Source organism: Polyodon spathula, chromosome 26, assembly GCF_017654505.1.
Source record: "Polyodon spathula isolate WHYD16114869_AA chromosome 26, ASM1765450v1, whole genome shotgun sequence".
Taxonomy (NCBI): Eukaryota; Metazoa; Chordata; class Actinopteri; order Acipenseriformes; family Polyodontidae; genus Polyodon; species Polyodon spathula.
Window position 1 is genome coordinate 4,037,702 of NC_054559.1, and position 19,900 is coordinate 4,057,601.

At 41.2% G+C, this 19,900-nt stretch overlaps 1 long non-coding RNA gene across 1 annotated transcript; it reads right to left on the reverse strand.

Annotated features, from left to right (window-relative positions):
* Positions 1–4,939: 4,939 nt before the first annotated feature.
* Positions 4,940–7,708, reverse strand: LOC121300504. Its single transcript, XR_005947536.1, has 3 exons — positions 6,851–7,708; positions 5,631–5,810; positions 4,940–5,066 (listed from the first exon to the last, which is right to left on the reverse strand). It is a non-coding gene; the product is annotated as an uncharacterized LOC121300504 (long non-coding RNA).
* Positions 7,709–19,900: the final 12,192 nt, after the last annotated feature.

The following is a 19,900-nucleotide window of genomic DNA, read 5'->3' on the forward strand; positions in this document are numbered from 1 at the left end:
ATTCCATAGTAAGGAAATGTCACTCTCTGTGAACTGGGGGATTGATTGTTAATGTTCTCCATTACAAATATCACTCTTAGCAGCATTTACTTCATCTCAGATTTCACACATTCTTCTTTTCCTAATATTTCAGCAATCTGCTCTTTGACTGATACAGCAATAAAAAAAATACCCTCTTTATGCTACGTTCTCTGTTACATTTTACATTGCATTCACTGCATCGAGCACTTTCAGGTGGCAGGTAAGGCTTGAACATTTTCAATAAAAATGTACATTTAGGGAGTCTGAAGGATGTTTAAAAAGCTTCCTGAACATGAGCAATGACTGTGGTATGAGGCTGCTGTTTGGAAGGTGTAAACTAATTAACTTTAACAGGTCTTCCACTGCACAGGCAGGTGAACTGTACCAGAGTGCATATCAAAGAGTAAGCACTGCTGACTGTGCAACTGTTAATTCAGACCCAGGAAAAATAACTTGCCTCATAAAGTCTCTGAAGCACCCTGAAAAACATTTTCATCCCCCAAATTTTACTCACAGTTCCTACTACTACCTTGCTCACTCTCAATAATACAATTATTAAAACTCTGTCCTAAATCACTCTCTTCACTGTGATCAAAGTTTAATTCAAGGTGAGGCACTTTTCTCCTCCACCTACTGGTCTTTGTGAGTCAACATTCCTAAAAATCTGGGTCCAGAAATCTGTGGAAAACAAACATTGATATATTATTATAATTAGTCCTATTTAAATGGTCGTAAGGGGACTAAAAAATACAAATTAGCATCCTCAAAAAGAGGATGTTAAAACTGTTGACCATTTAACTCATTTTAAATAAAAAAAAAAAAAACGATAAAAGAGCATGCAATTTAGAGCCCACTGGTCAACAAACGCTGTCATGTCTCCACCGGACTCCGTGTTGGCTATAAAATAACATTCCATAACCTTGTATGGTACAAAAGTATTATTATTATGATTATTAGTAGTAGTAGTAGCCGTAGCAGTATTAAAATGTACAGGTAAACAATTAACTATTAAAAACCAATGTTATGTGTGTATATGTTTACAGTAAGACAAATGAAATAATTCTAATAGACTCAGCGCCATGCTCTATAACAGCGCTTTCCCAGACAAACTGAAACTCTGGTGCTTTCAGTCTGGTCTACTGCCAAGATTGCTGTGGCCACTGACTGTGTACGAGGTTTCCTTGACAACAGCTGAGAAGCTGGAAGCTCTAATCAGTTCATACGTCAGGAAATGGTTGGGAGTTCCACACTGCCTCAGCAGCGTGGGACTTTATGGTAAAGGAATAAGCAGCTACCAATCTCTGCTCTAACCGAGGAGTTTAAGTGCGCCAAAGTCCGACTGGAAATGACATTAGTATATTCACACGACAAATGCGTAAGGGAGGCAGCACTTATGTTGAAAACTGGAAGAAAATGGACGGCAAAGAAAGCTCTGGAAGATGCTAAGGCTGCCCTTCGAATCAGAGTATTTGGGGAAAGTTCACCATGGAAAAGGAGGTTTTGGTCTCAGTTTAGTTCCTCCTACATGGCACAAGGCAATCCCAGCTCAACGGAGGAAGCTGGTAGTCAATGAGGTGCAAAAGCAGGAGGAGAGGATCAGGTGTGTAAAGGCCATTTCCCAAGCCCAGGAGGGAGAATGGATGAGATGGGAGAGTGTGGAACAACGCAAGATCGGCTGGCAAGACCTATGGACAATGGAACAGAGCAGGATCAGTTTCCTCATCAGATCAGCATATGATGTTCTCCCATCAGCACAGAACCTAAACCTCTTGACCTGTGTGTTCATTACCTGCAACATTAAGGCACATTTTGACAGGATGTAAGGTGGGTCTTAGCCAAGGATGGTTTACTTGGCACCATGACCAAGTGCTGCGATATTTGGCCTTAGAATTGGAAGACAAGCGTAACCTGACCAATAAGTTGTCACCAGTTCCATCAAAGCATTACACACAAAAAACAATATTCCTCCGTCCAGGAGAGCAACCACCAAGAAAAGCTGTTAAAATCAAGCCTCACTCAGGACAACTGGAAGCTGCTAGAGACTGGAAGATGCTGGCAGATGTTGGTCAACAGCTTATTTTTCCACCTGAGATTGCCACCACTAACCTTCGACCAGATGTTGTCTTGTGGTCTGGATCAGCATGTTCTGGTAGAGTTAACAGTGCCATGGGAAGTTGCTGTGGATGAGGCGTATGAGAGGAAGAAACTCTGGTATGCTCAGCTAGCTGCTGGAGCTGAACAGCGAGGATGGAGAGTCTGAGCTTACCCAGTGGAGGTGGGTTGTCGAGGATCTGTGGCACACTCTACAACCCGGTTTCTCAGAGATGTTGGGTTCAGTGGCCAAGAGTTGCGTCGCACAGATAAGAACTTATCTGAAGCAGCAGAAAGGAGCAGCAACTGGCTGTGGTTGAGATGGAAAGATTCTGGATGGGGATCTCAAGCACAACAGAAAGAAAAAAACGCTGATGTACAGGTAAGTAAGCTGGGCGGAGCTGAGTGGGGAGCAGAGTGGTGTGATGCTGGGACGCCAGAATCACTGTTGAGCCCTCTTGAGGTGTCATGAGCTAGTCAACGAAACACAGAGGATGGAAGGTGCCCACTTGAAGACCCCAGAAATGTACCCTACTTAGCTCAATCCAGACAGTTGTCATGCTGATGCGCTGGGGAGACCGCACTGGATTGATCCCCTGAGCTAGCATCGCAGCCGTTGTGTGTGCTGATGCGCTGGGGAGGCAAAATGAGCTGATCCCTGGAGGCAGCATTACACTTCAGCAATCAACACTAGACAGAAGGATATCTACATCATCAGATGGAAAAAAACGCAAATGGGTGGAGATGCAGATGGATCACACTAGTTTACTGCAAAGCTACGTCTTAGTTGGTGCTTATCTTGGCGAGAGCAGAGTTCAAATCAGCATAAAGTTCAACATCTACTCTCATGTAATGTAAATCATAACTTCATTGTCACTGCAAAAATTCTTTATCACTATGCTGGATTTCAACCATGATTATCATAATTCGTATTGATATTTTGATCTGTGTCTGTACCATGATTATCTGAATTAACATTAACTTCGCTGTGATCAAAGTCTAATTCAGGGTGAGGCACTTTTCTCCTCCACCTACTGGTCTTTGTGAGTGAACATTCCTCGAAATTTCTGGATCCAGAAATCTGTGGAAAACAAACACTGACATATTATTATACGTAGTCCTATTTAAATGGTCGTAGGGGAACTAAAAAATACAAATTAGCATCCTCAAAAAGAGGATGTTAAAACTGTTGACCATTTAATTTTAAATGAAGAAAAAAAACGATAAAAGAGCATGCAATTTAGAGCCCACTGGTCAACAAACACTGTCATGTCTCCACCTCTGATACGGTACAAAAGTATTATTCTTTATTATTATTATTATTATTATTATTATTATTATTATTATTAAAAATGTAGCGGTAATCAATTAACTATTAAATAACAATGTTATGTGTGTATATATTTACAGTAAATAAAGACAAATTAGATAATTTTAATAGATTCAGCGCCAGGTTCTATAACAGGGGTCTCCAACCTTGGTCCTGGAGAGCCCCTATCCAGCAGGTTTTCTAGGTGTCTTTACATCATCAGTGGATAAAGATCTGGCACACCTGTTAATCTGGACTAATTAAACCAATAATTGGTTCAATTAAGTAACTGAGATTGGTTGAAATGAAAACCAGCAGCCACAGCAGCTCTCCAGGACTAGGGTTGGAGACCCCTGCTCTATAAGATCCCATAAATGGGAGTGACGTCACCCGTTAGTAAAAGTTACCGATACTATCGACGAACAGAGGAGCTTTACAAAGTGGTGAGGCAAATTTATATAATTATTTCTTACTTTTTTCACATGTAGCTTATGTTTATAGTAAATACTATCTTGGTTATTACAGAATTTCATAATTTTATTAAGCCTTACTTATTTCTAGAATTCACTGTCAGACTAGTTCAAGGATAAGTTATTTTCTTATTTGACTCGTTCATGAAGGTTAAATTACTTTCTTATTTTCTTTTTAACGGTTTAACACATTTCAGGTGTATAAATTTATCAAACAGTGAAAATATACACATACATAATACTGAAAAAGACCTACCAATATCCCTTAAAGTTTTTAATTGGTTTTGGTAATATCCCTTTAAAAGTGAAAAACCTGGGGGCTCCCGAGTGGCGCATCCAGTAAAGGCGCTCTGCGTGAGTGCAGGATGTGCCCAATAGCCTGAACGTCGCTGGTTCAAGTCTGGGCTATTCCACAGCCGACCGTGGATGGGAGTTCCCAGGAGGCAGCACTCAATTGGCTGAGTGTCGCCAGGGGGAGAGGGCTTAGGTCACAGGACACCAGCAACTCCTGTAATCTGGCCAGGCGCCTGCAGGCTTGCCTGTTAGCTGCCCGGGAGCTGCATTGTCCTCCGGCACTGTAGCTCCTGGGTGGCTGGATGGTGAAACTGCAGAGTGTAAAGAAGCGGTCAGCTGACAGCACACGCTTTGGAGGACAGCATGTGTTCGTCTTTGCCCTCCCAAGTCAGCACAGGGGTGATAGCAGTGAGTGAGTCTAAATAATAATTGAACATTTCCAGTTGGGACAAAATAACAACTAAATTAAAAAATAAATAAATAAATATATTTTTAAGTTGTGGTAACTTCAATGTAAATTAAATAATATAACTTAGTGGAACTCAAAATGCAATTCTACAGTTAATACATTTTTTTAAGGCAACCGATTACCTTAGGTTAATTGAGTAGCACTAACTCAAACTAAATAATATATACAGTACATAAACGTAACACAAATTGAAAAAAGAGAGACAAGTTATTTAATTTATCTTATGTACATAAAAATTACATGGAAAAACAAAATATTGGTGAACAAACAAAGCTGTGTAATTTTACCTGCAACTCCAAATGTAGAGCCGGCCAGCGCTCAAGGAGATCTCTCACAAGTGGGTTGTTGTAGTCTGCATCATCCTATCGATGAGGGGTAGGGTTTTCTCAGTCTTCTGAACTTCTTGGATTATCTCCAGAAATGTCAAAGAAACATTGCAAAATATAAATGTCACCGCCTTACCTATGTCCCTCTAAAACTAAAATCAAAATACCTTTACTTGATAACTATCATGGAGCAAAATACTCAGCTACACCAAGTTAACGGCTGCTAGCTTTAGGCCTGTCTTGTCATAGCCACACGGTCTACTCTAAGCAATCATTTTGTGCACCTGGCGCCACCAAGCAATTTCATCAAAAACGTGGCCATCTGACATTACAAGTTTCTCCTGGCTTTTTCCAGGCTAGCTAGTTACTCAAGTTAACTCAGGGTACCAGGAATGGCTTTCATAACTACATGCAACCTATCTGAAACTAATGGAAGCTTGAATTATTTAGCTAGCTACCTAGGTTGATAAGTAAACTTTACATTGTCCAAAGCTCAAGACATGTTAGAAAGCTGCCAGTTACATTAGATAGCTAGCCATTTAACATGTTAGCATAGGTTTGCACAGAATTTATATCGTGATAGCTACCTAAGGCTCTTGACAAAGCTGAAGGCGTCTAAAACATAGCAAATATATGTAAACAGTGCTTACATCATTTAATCATTACTCGGTTGAGAAGTTAATACAATCGACACTTGTACTCGCCGAGACCTTATCCGCAGGTACACTCATCATATGTGGGGGAAAAAGTGTCCAGGATTGCAATGAGACACACAGGCAAACCAGCCAATCGCACCAGCGTGTTTGTCCAACGTCATGCAAAACACATTTCTGAAAAATAATCAGAAATATTTTAAATTTCTAGCATCTGCATCTCTCCACAACTATCCTGGCACTTATTCAATCATGCTCAACTCAACTGTGTTAGCTAGCTAGCTTTCTGGCTTTGTGAGCTGACTTAGCAGGCTGGCGGCTTAGCAGAAATGAACTGTGAAGTTCGTAAAATTATAACAAACTATACAGACTTGAGCATGACTCTAAAGTTATGTAATTTCTCCACCGTACAGACAAAACAGACTAAATGTTTAGTTAACCTACAATATTAGTTGAACTCCAGGAAGAGCCGCCACACTTTAGATGATTTTTCTCGACTGTGCCATCCAACGTCGATTACGTTTGTGACGTCACACTTTAATAAACTCAAACTGAAAAGATTTGTGTGTCAGCAAATCTAATACCAGAAGTTCTCTTTACATAAAATGCCAGATATAGTTCATCTGAATCAAAAACATAATAGTTAAAAAATAAAAACTGAGATACAAGTTAAGGGAACCAAAAACGATTGTGTCAGTACTACTATTGTATACCTTTTGTGTTTTCAATACTTAAATTATTCAATGAGTTTAACTATTTGGGTTAGTGTACACGTGTGCAGGCTAGGCTGTGGTAACAGTGGTGTGAAGTGAACCTGAGGTGGATTCAACTAGGAAAACGTTTGCATCGTGTTTATTTTTGCATGTTTGTTTTTGTATTTAAATATTAGCTTACCTAAACAACAATAACTTGAATGCTGAAACGGTACTCTATGCAACCAGTGCTGTAGCTACGTTAATGCAGCTAGACCAGTTGTAATTAGCAACTTTGTATCTACTATAGTAAACTGTGGTTTAATCAATAAGATTTAAACCATTTATAATGTTTGGGGATATTACAAATGTGACATATGAGCACTTTCATTAATAGTAGTAGTAGTGGTAGTAGTAAATTCGCCTAGTTGAGCTCACCTCTGAAATAGATGTCTGAACATCTATAGTTAAAAAAATTTCCATTTGATTATCTTTAATAACATACATCAATGTAGTTTTTCTTACCTGGAGACGCTCCTTTCTGTTTCTTCTGTGCCGAAATTCGATTTATCTTTATTCTTGCACTTTTAATCTGTACTTTTTAAATTGTATTTTGTTTACATACTAAGTGTACATCTCAATCTCTCTCTTTTAGGTTTGACATTTTGTTCTGCATCTTTTTGCACTTTAATTTAAAAAATATTTATTGCTTTTAAAAAATTGAATGGCAGCAAAGGATATGCTAATTCAGTGGAGTGAAGCTGTAAATGTTGCAAATGTTAATGTATATATATAATTCCTATAGGGTTTTCTAACCTTTCCAATTGGATTTCTTACTGGATTCCAGCAGGAAACCCAATAGGAATCCTACTGGAAAGGTTCCAAAACACTACAGGATTTTTCTGCTGGATTTCCTACTAGATGTTTTCTATGGGATTTCCAATATGATTTTTTTTTTTTACTAGGACGGTGCCACCAGCTAAGTTAGCCTTTAGTCGCAATTGTGCCTCGATTAACACATTTACACGGTAATAACAGCTGATCCACATTTTGCAAGTGTTTTGCTACAGGTCTCATACGGATTCCTGACTGCTGCGACTGCAAAAAGCGATCGAGCTGTGTGTACTGTGTTGCTAATATTATAAATACATTCAAAGAATGAATTCGAGGAAACACCGCACTACATTATCAATCCAACACACTTCAGATTAGCTAGTTTACAATCATGCTTTTAAAATAATTTAGGGTATTTATTGATCATAACCTTCCGCGATAAAACGTAGCTAAAGCAGGCCACTGTATACAGGCTCTTTACCATTTTATGATAGCATGGGCCAGTACAAGCAAAGAACAATCCTGCGGCATCTCCTGCTTCTGCCCTGACTTCTCAGTTGGAAAATGTGTGTGGGCGCTCGGAAAAAGCGTCATCATCCCTGACCAACGTGTTGCGGTTTTATACAGCGGTTTCACAATTACGTCATATTTGTTTCGAGGTCAAAAATATGAGAAAAATAATAAGTTTAGGCATGATCATGTTATAGTCTGCTGTAGTCCATGCCAGTTCCCAGAAACCGGGTCTGTATGCGTGCATCTAACAACTACACGCCTTGTCAGACTTTGTCATGTCTTTTCTATTTGCCCTGTATTTGCTTCTTTTATAACAGTTTACTGCAGTGTTGTCATTGTCGGGTTATTAACGCATACTTTTGCATTATTTTTCTTAGTTTAATCTTTCAAATGCCAAAGTTGCCAACATTTGGAAACTGTTCAGCAGGACACTCGACCCGGAGGGGTGGAAGGGGATCATACGCAGATACGAGTCAAGTCTTCATATTGGGCGTGAAACTTTCGCATTAGTATGCTGTCTCACGCCCACACGCATTCCTAAGACGCATTTTGAGTAAATGTTAGTCGTGTCAATTAATTGCAGCTAAATCCGTGATTAACAACAACAACGTTGACTACTAAAACGTTAATGTTTGTAACTCAGGTCAATGTCAAATCCAGTTTGCCTGTATAATGTACCCGTAGCCCTTTCTGAGTAACTACATAAATATTTAAAATATGTATTCTAAGTGGCTGCAAGGGACAACAGTACCCCTGGAGCCTCGGGCATGCGACAGAGCTGCTTTCTAAGCTTGTGTACTATGGTAACCATGGCGACTACAGCACATATAAGCGCTCAAGAGGAGACAGGAGGCCACGCGTTTCTTTTGTTTTGTGTGTGTGTGCGCGCCTGTGTATGTGAACAATTGACTGTCAAAAGTATGACTTCGCTCAAAAAACGAGCGTAGACTTATTTGAACGTTATCGGATAATATGAGCAATCATATAGAAACCAAATATTTGTACTGTAAAAAAACGACGATCACTGTGACAAGGTGATATGCAAAATAAACATATTGTTGTCTTGATAAAACCGTTTTCTTTTTTGTTAGCTTTATATAAAAACAGTTTATTGTTTAATATTTCTCTTGTTCCGTCCACTGACTTTGTGCCTAAACCAGGGGTTATTAACTTTGGTCCTCAAGGATCTCCAATCATCCAGGTTTTTGTTCCAACCAGCAAGATTGTTTGTATTAAAATCCACTGGTTTGCATTGCATATAGAACTCTCATATGCCCTAGGCTTTAGTATGAATTAGGACATATAAGTGTTTCATATGCAATATTAAGAATGGTGTATTTTAAAACTAACTATTAAGTGTGGTTGGATTAAAAACCTGGACTACTGAATGTCACCAAGGACACACCACTCACTCTTCTGACCTGGAATCTCACTCTTTGACATCTCTGCACATGGGAGGGGGTCATACACAAAAAACACTCATTATCATATAATAGATGTATCCCCCCCAACTCAACACCACACGACCATCAAGACAGTAAAAAAAGTAAAAAATAGACATAATGAAGCATCTTCCCTTTGTATCAGTTAGTGATCAGCAGATGTGTCAGCCACACGAAGAGCACAGCGTGGGGTTTTCACTAACTCTACGGTGCAGAACAAATAATTTTTTTCTATGGGTAGATATCGGGACTTTCTTCCTATGCATCATGAAATCGGGATGGTCCTGCCTATATAGGGACTGTTTCTCTGCTTTAGCGCGGGCTGTAGGCTTGCCTCTCAATACCAGACTGTAGTCAGTGAGTGCGCTACTGGTACATTCGCATGTATTATTAAGCCTCATTAGGAGTTTAGTATACAGATAATTTGTGGTTCTCCCACATATATATTTATATGCACACCCTTGACTGTGTTTTTATACATAGGCTTACATTTTGGTTTAGTTTTGTATACTTACCGATTCGATGAGATTCTGTACAAAGGTCTGCTTTTGTCAGTATCGTCATTGCCTGGTTAACAATACTTCTCATAGAAATGTTGTGTTAAAGAAATATAGTAGTACAATATGGCATTTACGTTTTATTCCCCCACGTGATTAATGATTCCCTTTCAAGTGGAATGACATCCGAATGTGAAGAGCCTCTCTGACAACGTCAATCACTGAGCATATATAAAGCTGCCCTATCAGGGCCCTGCTGTGAGGAGGAAGTCCCTCCCACCTCCTGCTGAAAAGGGTCACCCTCACAGTAGCATATCGCCATTTTCTCTCTCACCTCACTGAGACAACACGCAGATTGCCTTCTGCTTTCTTTATGCAGGAAATTGGCTCATTTGTACGGTTTCGACCTAATGGTAAGGTACATTACTACGAGTGTTTTTGAGATCACTAGTGACATTAGTCTCGCATTGCTAGACTCTACTGATTAGAAATGGTTTCTACCCCTCTACCAAGATTAGAGCTAAGCTTTTATTCTCTCTATTACCTTGTGTAGTTTAATATACTGTTTTCTGAGTCATGTGAGCTATTGTGGTGCTGTAGGGTGACCCCCTTCGGGCTCTCGGGTGACTGCCCCTGAGGGGCTCCGGCTGCCACCTTCCCCCCTCACAACTGGACTGACCACTGGACATGACCCATGGCAAGGCTGCACCCAGGACTCCTGGGTGCTATCGACTATGAGACACGATTCTGCTCTGCAATTCTGCTTAGGCCCGCTACCCTTCAAGTGTGTGCTCTTTACAACTGTCGAACCAGCGTGCGCGATTCTCCTTGTGGCAAAGTGGTTGGTAAGGGGAACAGATGTCGCGGTGATGCGGTGCAGGAGTGATGAATAGACAACAGTGATTCAGTGAATAAGTGCTTTATGGCTCTTTTCCAGGTCTGGCGACCGTCAAAAATAATAATGGGGATAATGAAAACAAGGGCACAGTCCTGAACAAAAACAACGGTACGGTCACCAGTCCTGGGTGATCGAAAACGTGCAGGTGCTCAGTGCAGTGGTGCTCCGGATAGTGCTCTCCTTTCGACAGCTCCGGAGATGTGCGTTAACTGTCTAGTGCTGAATACAAAAACAGACAGTTACACGGACAGACACAACAATACAAAACACGAACACAATCCACTCTGAGAGCTCCTCTCTCAGTCCTTCTCTCTCTCCACTCATTTAACCCAAACAAAGGAGAAGATCAGCGTTACCCTGGCCCCTATATGTAATCCTGCATGATATCTAGGTAAACGGTTGCAGCTGCTTTATTACTTGCAGCTGCTTCTCGTTTACCTTTCAAATCAATACGGTCTTACAACAGAGTCGCGCTTCCCTCCAGGCTGACCCACTTCCCTGACCCGGAAACGAACTGTCAGGCCAGCCCTTCCAGATACTTCTCCTCCCGTTCTTTAGCGCCCTCACAGGTCGGGAGGAAGATTCATCACCAGAACTCATCTTTCCATCACACTCCTTCAACAGGATATCGGCAATCTTCAACAGAAGAACGCTGTGTGCTTGGTAAACCAAAGCGATGCCCTCAGCGGGTTCTACTCCAGGTACTTCCTGGTTCCCAAGAGGGATGGCGGTTTCTAACCTATTCTGGACCTCAGGGTCCTCAATGTGTTCCTCAAACAAAGGAAGTTCAACATGTTGACCGCACAACATATTCTCCAGTCCATCCAGCCGGGAGACTGGTTCACATAGATCGACCTACAAAACGCCTACTTCCATGTCCCGATCCATCCCGCACACAGAAAATATCTACGCATCGCCTTTCAAGGCAACGCATACGAATTCTGCATGCTGCCGTTTGGCCTCTTGCTGGTGCCCCTCAGATTTTCCAAGTGCATGGATGCAGCACTGGCTCCACTCAGGCTGCGGGGTATTCGGATCTTGAACTACCTGAACTATTGGCTAGTTTGCGAGCGTTCCAAAGCATGTGCCGAGGCGCACACCAGACGGGTCATAGATCATGTGATGAAGTTTAGTCTCCCCTTACATCAACAGAAGGGCAACTTCACACCGTCTCAGTCCACAGTGTTCCTGGGGATCAAATTGAACTTTGTGAACATGCTTGCCTCACTGTCGGAAGACAGGATTCAGTCGTTGGAAGTCGCACTCTCCCAATTCAGAGAGGATGCTCTTCTACAGGTCAGAATGTTTCAAAGGTTGTTGGAGTTGATGGCAGCCGCCTTGAGAATCCGTCCCCTAGGGTTGCTGAGAATGCGCCCGCTTCAAGTCCGTGGTCGATACCGGCTGGTGTGAGTGTCCAGACAATGCTGGAAGACATTGGAGTTGTGGCTCCCCCCCTGGCAATCTGTGCCTTGGATCTCCCTTTGGCTCCCCTCACAGAAGAGAAGTTGTCACTACTGATGCCTCCAGCCTGGGCTGAGGAGCAGTCTGGAATGGGAGTGGAATAAGAGGTCAGTGGAAGGGACATTGGCAGCAAGCGCATATAAATGCCATGGTGTTATCTCATTTTTGCCAGCAGTAAGCGCACAAACACGTGCTGGTCCAGATGGACAACGCGACAGTGGTAGCCTACATAAACCACCAAGGCGGCCTGCGCTCACCGGGCCTTCACCACACAGCACACAAACTCCTATCTTGGACGCACAGAAACTTGCATTCCATCAGGGCGGTTCACCTCCCCGGTGTGGACAACAGAGCAGCAGACCTCCTTTCCAGAAGAGCTCCAGACAGCTCAGAGTGGAAACTGCACCCTCAGGTTGTGAAACAGATTTGGGAGAGGTTTTATATGGCACAAGTCGACCTCGTCGCCACAACCGAGTCAACTCAGTGGCCCCTATAGTTCTCTATGGAGAGAGACAGGGGCCCCCTGGGAGTAGATGCGCTAGCTCACCCCTGGCCACAGGGGCTCTTGTATGCATTCCCTCCTCTACCGCTATTACCTCTGACACTAGAGAGGATCAGGGTGGAGTGAGCCCAGGTTTTGCTGGTCGCAGATGGCCGAGGCGCCCCTGGTTTTTTCTCCTCTCCAACATGTTGTTGGGCCAACCGTGGCAGCTCCCACTCCGCAAGGACCTCCTGAGCCAAACGGGGAGGAGAGAGAGTTATTATGGCACCTGAACCCAGCCCAGCTCCAATTCTGGGTCTGGCCATTGAACGGAGCCATCTATCCAGACAAGGTTTGCCAGATGCAGTGGTAGAGACACTACAGTCTGCTAGGGTGCCTAGCATTAGAACCCAGTATTCATATAAATGTAAAGTTTGCCAAGACTGGTGCATTGCTGAAGGTCGTGATCCTATGACCTGCCCTATTGAGCCAATTCTAACCTTCTTACAACCACCACCTGTTTGATGCAGGAAAATCTGCATCCACTCTGAAGGTCTACTTGGCAGCAATATCGGTGTGCCATGATAAAATTGACTCTGTGTACCCTGGGGCACACTTCCTGGCAGTGCTATTTCTTAATGGGGGTCCCGTCCTCCGATGAAAAGCCTGGTCCCTAAGTGGGATCTGGAGATGGTGTTGGGGGTCCTTACGGGTCCCTCATTTGAGCCCATGGCCTCAGCACCACTGCACCGTTTCCCTCAAAGTGGTGTTTTTATTAGCCAGAAGAGTAAGTGAGCTTCATGCGCTGTCCATCGATGACACATGTATGGCTTTCACTGGAAATGACTCGCGGGTAACATTAAGAACAAACCCAGCCTTTTTGCCAAAGGTAGTCTCATCATTCCATATTAACCAACCAGTGGTTTTGGAAACTTTCAGCCCTCCGCCGCACGAGTCAGAGGAGGACCGTAGACAGCACACGCTTTGCCCAGTCTGGGTTCTGCGCTGTTACCTGGATAGGACAGCGTCCTGGAGCAGTCCAACCAGTTGTTTGTCTGGTATGGTTCCCGTTCTAGAGGTCAAGCCCTGTCAAAGCAACGTCTTGCGCGCTGGGTGGCAGATGCCATACACTTGGCGTATGAACAGACAGTCTCCCCCATCCCGGGAGATATTACGGCCCATTCTACCAGGGGCAAGCGATTTCATGGGCTCTCTTTCATGGTGCTTCCTTGGATGCTGCTACATGGACAGGTAGTCAGACATTTGCACGTTTTTACCGCCTTGATGTTGCAAACTATGCAAGGCCCTCTCTGGGCTCTAGGGTGTTACAGGCAGCATGCCCTTAGGCATCATGAGGGCTCTGAGGCTATTGCCGTGAGGCTGTACTGTCGATAATCTGGAGCCACGACAGCTTTGGTTTGCTCTGATCCCAAGGCTGGGATCAGAGCAAACAGTGGCCTAACCTAACAGTAGACACAGGTCTGGTCAATTCACTCTTTCAACCATGCAAAAAAAATACATCCCACGTAACTGACTTTTGGCCATGTACAAAAAGCAAGAAAACAAACACTAAAAAAAGCGAAAAATAAACACAGAAAAACGAAGCTTCGTGCTGGATAAAACTGGATATTAAAATACTGTGTGTGTATTAGTGCAGTAGTGCTACGACAATTGTTATAGTGGGGGTTCTGAGAGCCATTTAACAAACCTAAACCCTCAAATCACAGTCCATGCTATCTGGTTTACTGCTTGCTTACCAAAAAAAGTGTAGAGCAAACAAATAAAGTTAGGATCCACTTAAATACTGCAATTTTGAAACTTTCACTTGTAAAACAGGTTGACCAGTTGCATTTTATTTACAGTAGTGATTGTACACAAGCTTGACTTGCACTCCGGTAACATGCTGATTAATTAACAGCTAACGTGTCCAGAATGTATGGCCATTTGAATCAAAATGTGTTATTTAGTACACTTTTCAGATATTTAGTACTCATTGTAATTCTAATTATTACACTTACTAATTTGGCCAGTCAGGTCATTGAAAATTAAATAAGTGGTAATGAATTTAAAGAAAATACTATGTGTAATAAATTATACAATTAAAAGTCGCTTTACATTTGAAATAAAAAAAATTAAAAGTCTGGGTAATATAAAGGAATTGTTATCACAGTCAACATTGTCTCAAGAATCGGCATAGGGTTACCAGATTTCCAGATTGAACATTTTTTCAATTCAATAACTCTATGAAGCAATTACAATAACTGTATATAACCTAATCATAATTTAATTATTGCAGATTGTAAAAATTCAATGTTTTATTTTTGTGACAAATACTAAAAAATTTAATTAAATTAAAAAAAAAACAGACACGGTCCAGGAAATTAAACAGTCTGTGAAACACATAATCCATAAAATTGTTTATTTTAGTTCTGAACGGCAATAACAAAATCCCACTTTTATAGTTTTGTACGGTTTAAAATTGTAATGTGTCCAACGAGGACAGAAAATCTGGGCTGAAAATTGAAAATGTGATGCCTGGGAACCCTAAATCTGCAGCACTCAGCAAATCTATATTTACACGATAGAAGAAAGTCTCTCGCCACAGCATTTTCCAATGTCCTTGTTCTTGATGTTATCCTGAAGGTGAGTGGCTATTCTTGTAATTATGCTGTGAATACAAACTCATTACAAGAAACTACATCAGCATGACTAGGTACTGCTGTAAAATGACCAGCTCCTATGTGAATAATTAATTTACATTTAATTTTAATTTAATTAATTTAGAACACATACTATTTTATGTCTTCTGATTGGTCCAAATCAATACATGTACTACATGTGCTTTTTTGACCCGGACGGCCATCCATATTTTTGACCCCCATGACCTTCCATAACAATGCCACTTGTACTTCTTAAGACAGAGCCTATTGATGCGGGCTCTACCGTGTGGTAGATGACCGCAGCTGGAGTTATGCATCCCAAGCTGAAGGCGAGAGCGCTAACGAAAGTCAAGGTCATCTACCACATGGTAGAGCCTGTGTCGAGAGGGCTTTATCACTATTAGAAAATGATTTTTTTTTTCTCTTTAAAAAAACACTTTAAAACCTATTATTTACCCTGAACTTCTGATATTTTGGCAGCTAACCTTCCGCTGAGGAAAATAGTCCCTAACATAATTAGAATAGAAAAAAGACATACACGTAGAAAAAATATTATTATTATTATTATTATTATTATTATTTATTATTATTATTTATTATTATTATTATTATTATTATTAATTGCTAACACATTTATTTATTGGGGTCTTACTCTTTTTTATTTATCTGTTGAGTTGGACTCGAAACTTGTTGTTGGAGGCGGGGTGTCATTCAAGCAGGCAGGGAGTGGATTGGCTGATGCGAAAAGAACTGAAACAGGGTTGGCAGTTGACTGGCTGGTTTTGAGGCAGGGTATTGTTTGGATCCAGCTTGTTACAGAATAGTTGACCAATCAGGTCTTTCCTGTTGGTTTGCTGTCCAGTAGCTGCAAATTGAGCCTTCATTACGGTGTCCTTTCACAAAAATGATTTTCTTTGTCTCTAGACCAGCATTAGAAAATATGCATGTTTTAGTAGCTTTTTATGTTATCAGATTAGTTGTAGATTAGAATGTTAAGGGAAAAAGTCAGTATTTAAAATTTAATTCACAGTTAAGCACTTCAACATTCCAGCAGGCATCTATGCAAAACAGAAGATCTGGAAGCTGACTGACTGTTCGCCCTCAATCGTTTTCTAATTAATATTGCTCCACAAAGCGGCATTTGTGACAAGCTGATTTTAGCACATGGTGCCGCTGAGAATTTACAAATAAATCAGAAATTATTTTTTGGAACAAGTTATTTAGTACTTAAATGAAACACCCTTCAATGTCACAGAATTGTGGGGAAAATAATAAAACAACACATAATCCTACAGCTGCCCTAGATACAATGTAGATGTCCTAGATTTCTTTTTGCTACCATAGATAAATTAACTAATCACTCCCATAATAGTTCTTCTCTTAGTTGCAGTGACCTTAAACTATTTAAAAAAAAAAATAGTAGACAACAGAAATCAGATTCCACAAATACATTCTATTGAGGAGGCTTGTAGTACAATATTACCAACTAAAGCTGTTAAAGCTACAATGGAGGTTTTCTTGCAAGTTTTCTTGATTACTATACAAGAGCTAACAGTGTTGGTCCAGCATATGAGAGTTACTACTTGCTCTCTTGACCCTATCCCCACAAACAATTAAAATATGCTCTTCGTGTTGTTAATATCCACATTTTAAACATTATAAATGATTCACTTTCATCTGGTACAGTTCCCTCAGCTCTTAATGTCGCTGTGGTAAAGCCTAAGATTGAGAAACACAATTTGGACCCTAAAGTCTTTAATAACTACAGATCAATTTGTAATCTACCATTCCTAGATACGGTTCTAGAGAGGGTTGTTGCAAAACAAGTATAAAAATGTTTAACTCTTAATGGTATATTTGAGGAATTTCAGTTTGGATTTCGTGCTGCACATATCACAGAGATCTGACTTGGTCCTTCCATCAGTTTTAATTCTCCTGGATCTAAGTGCGGACTTCGACACTGTAGGCCACTCCATCTTATTGAGTCGGCTCAAATACACAGTGGGCTGTCTGGCCTTGACTTAATCTGATTTCAATCTTATGTATTCAATAGGTATCAATTCATCTGGGGAGTAGAAATCAGCATTGACTTAAACCGACTGTGGTGTTCCACAGGGCTTTAGTCAATAAATATGCTCCCATTGGGTGACATTATCTGAAGTCATGGAGTGAACTTCCACTGCTTTGCGGATGATACACAGCTGTACCTGTCTTTAAAGCCAAGAAATACTTCTGCTGGGGTGTTACTTGTTGCTTTCCTTGCAGATATCAAATGCTGGATGTCTCAGAATTGTTTAATGTTGAATTCTGATAAAATGAGGTTGTGCTTTTGGGCACTCGGAATCAACTAAATAATGTGGATTCGACCCTAGCAGTCTGTCATAAAAACTTAATCTTCTAAAGAAAAATTTGGAGTTCATCTTTGATCCCGATCTATCATTTGAGACTCATATTAGGGAAGTTACTAATGAATGCAAGGGAGCAGATTTGAGGTGAATAAAGTATGCACACCGGGTGCGAAGCGAACAACGCGAATACAGCATGAGTAGGTAAAAAAAGATGACAGCTGTAGCTAGTCATGAAAAATAAATATTGTCTGCTTTGCTTCTTTTGTGGAGACCAAATCAAATAAATAAAACAAAGCAATAGAGTATGGATATACAACACACTAAAAAAAGGAAATTTAACAATGACTGTCTATATGTGATTTGGTTTAACATGTAAATTATTAAAAAAAGAATAAATCAACATATATTTATTTGGAAATACTGAAAAAAATGTTTAATATAATATACATTTATTGATTTTCAGTTCATAAAATCTTCTCAGTTATTGTGTGAATGTGATTATTATTATTGGTCAATAGTATCAAAACAATGAAGCTTAATTTTACAGAAATACTAAACCAGTGTGTGGCGCTCCTCGTCACTTTGATTAAAATGAAGGTGAAATAAAGAGAGATAGACATACCATCAATTTGCAAATGTTCTGCTATTTCTTGCCATATGCCATCCTTCTTTTTATTGTCTTTATAACCACTGACACTGGCATTATAAAGAGCATTATATTTTGCAACTTTAATAATTACATTCTCATTCATGTTCATTTTTTATTTCTGTGGTAATCTCTGCGTGAGTAAAACAGTAAAACACAGAATTTTGAATTCGCTCGCTCGTGTTTTTGTGTGCATAACCCTTCATTTCATCAAGATTTGATTACTGTAATGCACTCCTCTCTGGTATCCCAAAACTTGTGGTGTCCCACCTACAGCTCATTCAAAATGCCACTGCTAGGTGAGACACCGCACAAGTCTAGTGGGATATTTTTACAAAATCTTTACAAAATCAGTTCAAAAAGTTGTATTTACATTACATGCACGCATTGAGGATGTATTAATGTGGCTGTGGAATGAGGAAGATGTGATAAAAAAAAAATAGGGCACAGTAAACGAATGAATTTGAGTCAAGAGAAAACGTTAGGTAAATAGGGCACTGTAAGCTAATGAATTTGAGTCAAGAGAAAACATTAGGTTATTACCATAACCCTGGTTCCCTGAAAAGAATGCCAACCATTACCGAACGGTAAGAGCCTATCTGACCCGTCAATCACTGAGCATATATATAAAAAAGTTGCCCTATCAGGGCCCTGCTGTGAGGAGGAAATCCCTCCCACCTCCTGCTGAAGAGGGTTGTCCTCACAGTAGCATATTGCCATTTTCGAAATCGAAGGTCAGCTGGGGATACGACCTTGAAGGATAATGTTTGTCATTCTTTTCAGAGAACCAGGGTTATGTTAATAACCTAACGTTCCCTTTCAAGTGGAATGACAACCATTACCAAATGGGAAGCTGTACCAAAGCTGTCGTGGCTCCAGATTACTGACAGTACAGCCTCATGGCGATAGCCTCAGAGCCCTCATGACGCCTAAGGGCATGCCGCCTGCAACACCCTAGAGCCCAGAGAGGGTCTTGCACAGTTAGCAGCATCAAGGCATTAAAAAAGCGCACATTTCTGACTACCTGTCCATGTTGCAGCATTGCAAAGCTCATCCCACAAAATTGCTTAGCCCCTGGTAAAATGGGCTGTAATGTCCCCCGGAATGGGGGAGTCCATCTGTTTATATGCTAAGTGTATGGCATCTGCCACTCAGTGCGCTAGACATTGCTTCGACAGGGCTTGACCTCTAGAGTGGGACCCATAGCAGACAAACAGCTGGTTGGACTGTCTCCAGGATGCTGTCCTATCCAGGTAAAAGCACAGAGCCCAGACCGGGCAAAGCGTGTGCTGTCTACAGTCCTCCTCTGACTCATGCAGGGGAGGTCTGAAAGCTTCCAAAACCACTGGTTGGCTAATATGGAATGATGAGACCACCTTAATGTTTTCCGCGAGTCATTTCCAGTGAAAGCCATACATGTGTCATCGATGGACAGCGCATGAAGCTCATTTACTCTTCTGACAGACGTAATGGCTAATAAAAATGTCACTTTAAGGGAAACAGGGCACAGCTCTGCTGAGGCTATGGGCTCAAATGGGAGACCAGTAAGGACCCCCAGCACCAGCTCCAGATCCCACTTAGGGACCATGCTTTTCATCAGAGAACGGAGCCTCTGAGCCCCTTTAAGAAATTGTACTGCCAGGAAGTGTGCCCCAGGGGACAAAGAGTCAATTTTGTCGTGGCACACTGATATTGCTGCCAGGTAGACCTTCAGAGTGGATGAAGATTTTCCCGCATCAAACAGGTGGTGATTGTAAGGTTAGAATTCTCTCAATAGGGCAGGTCACAGAATAGT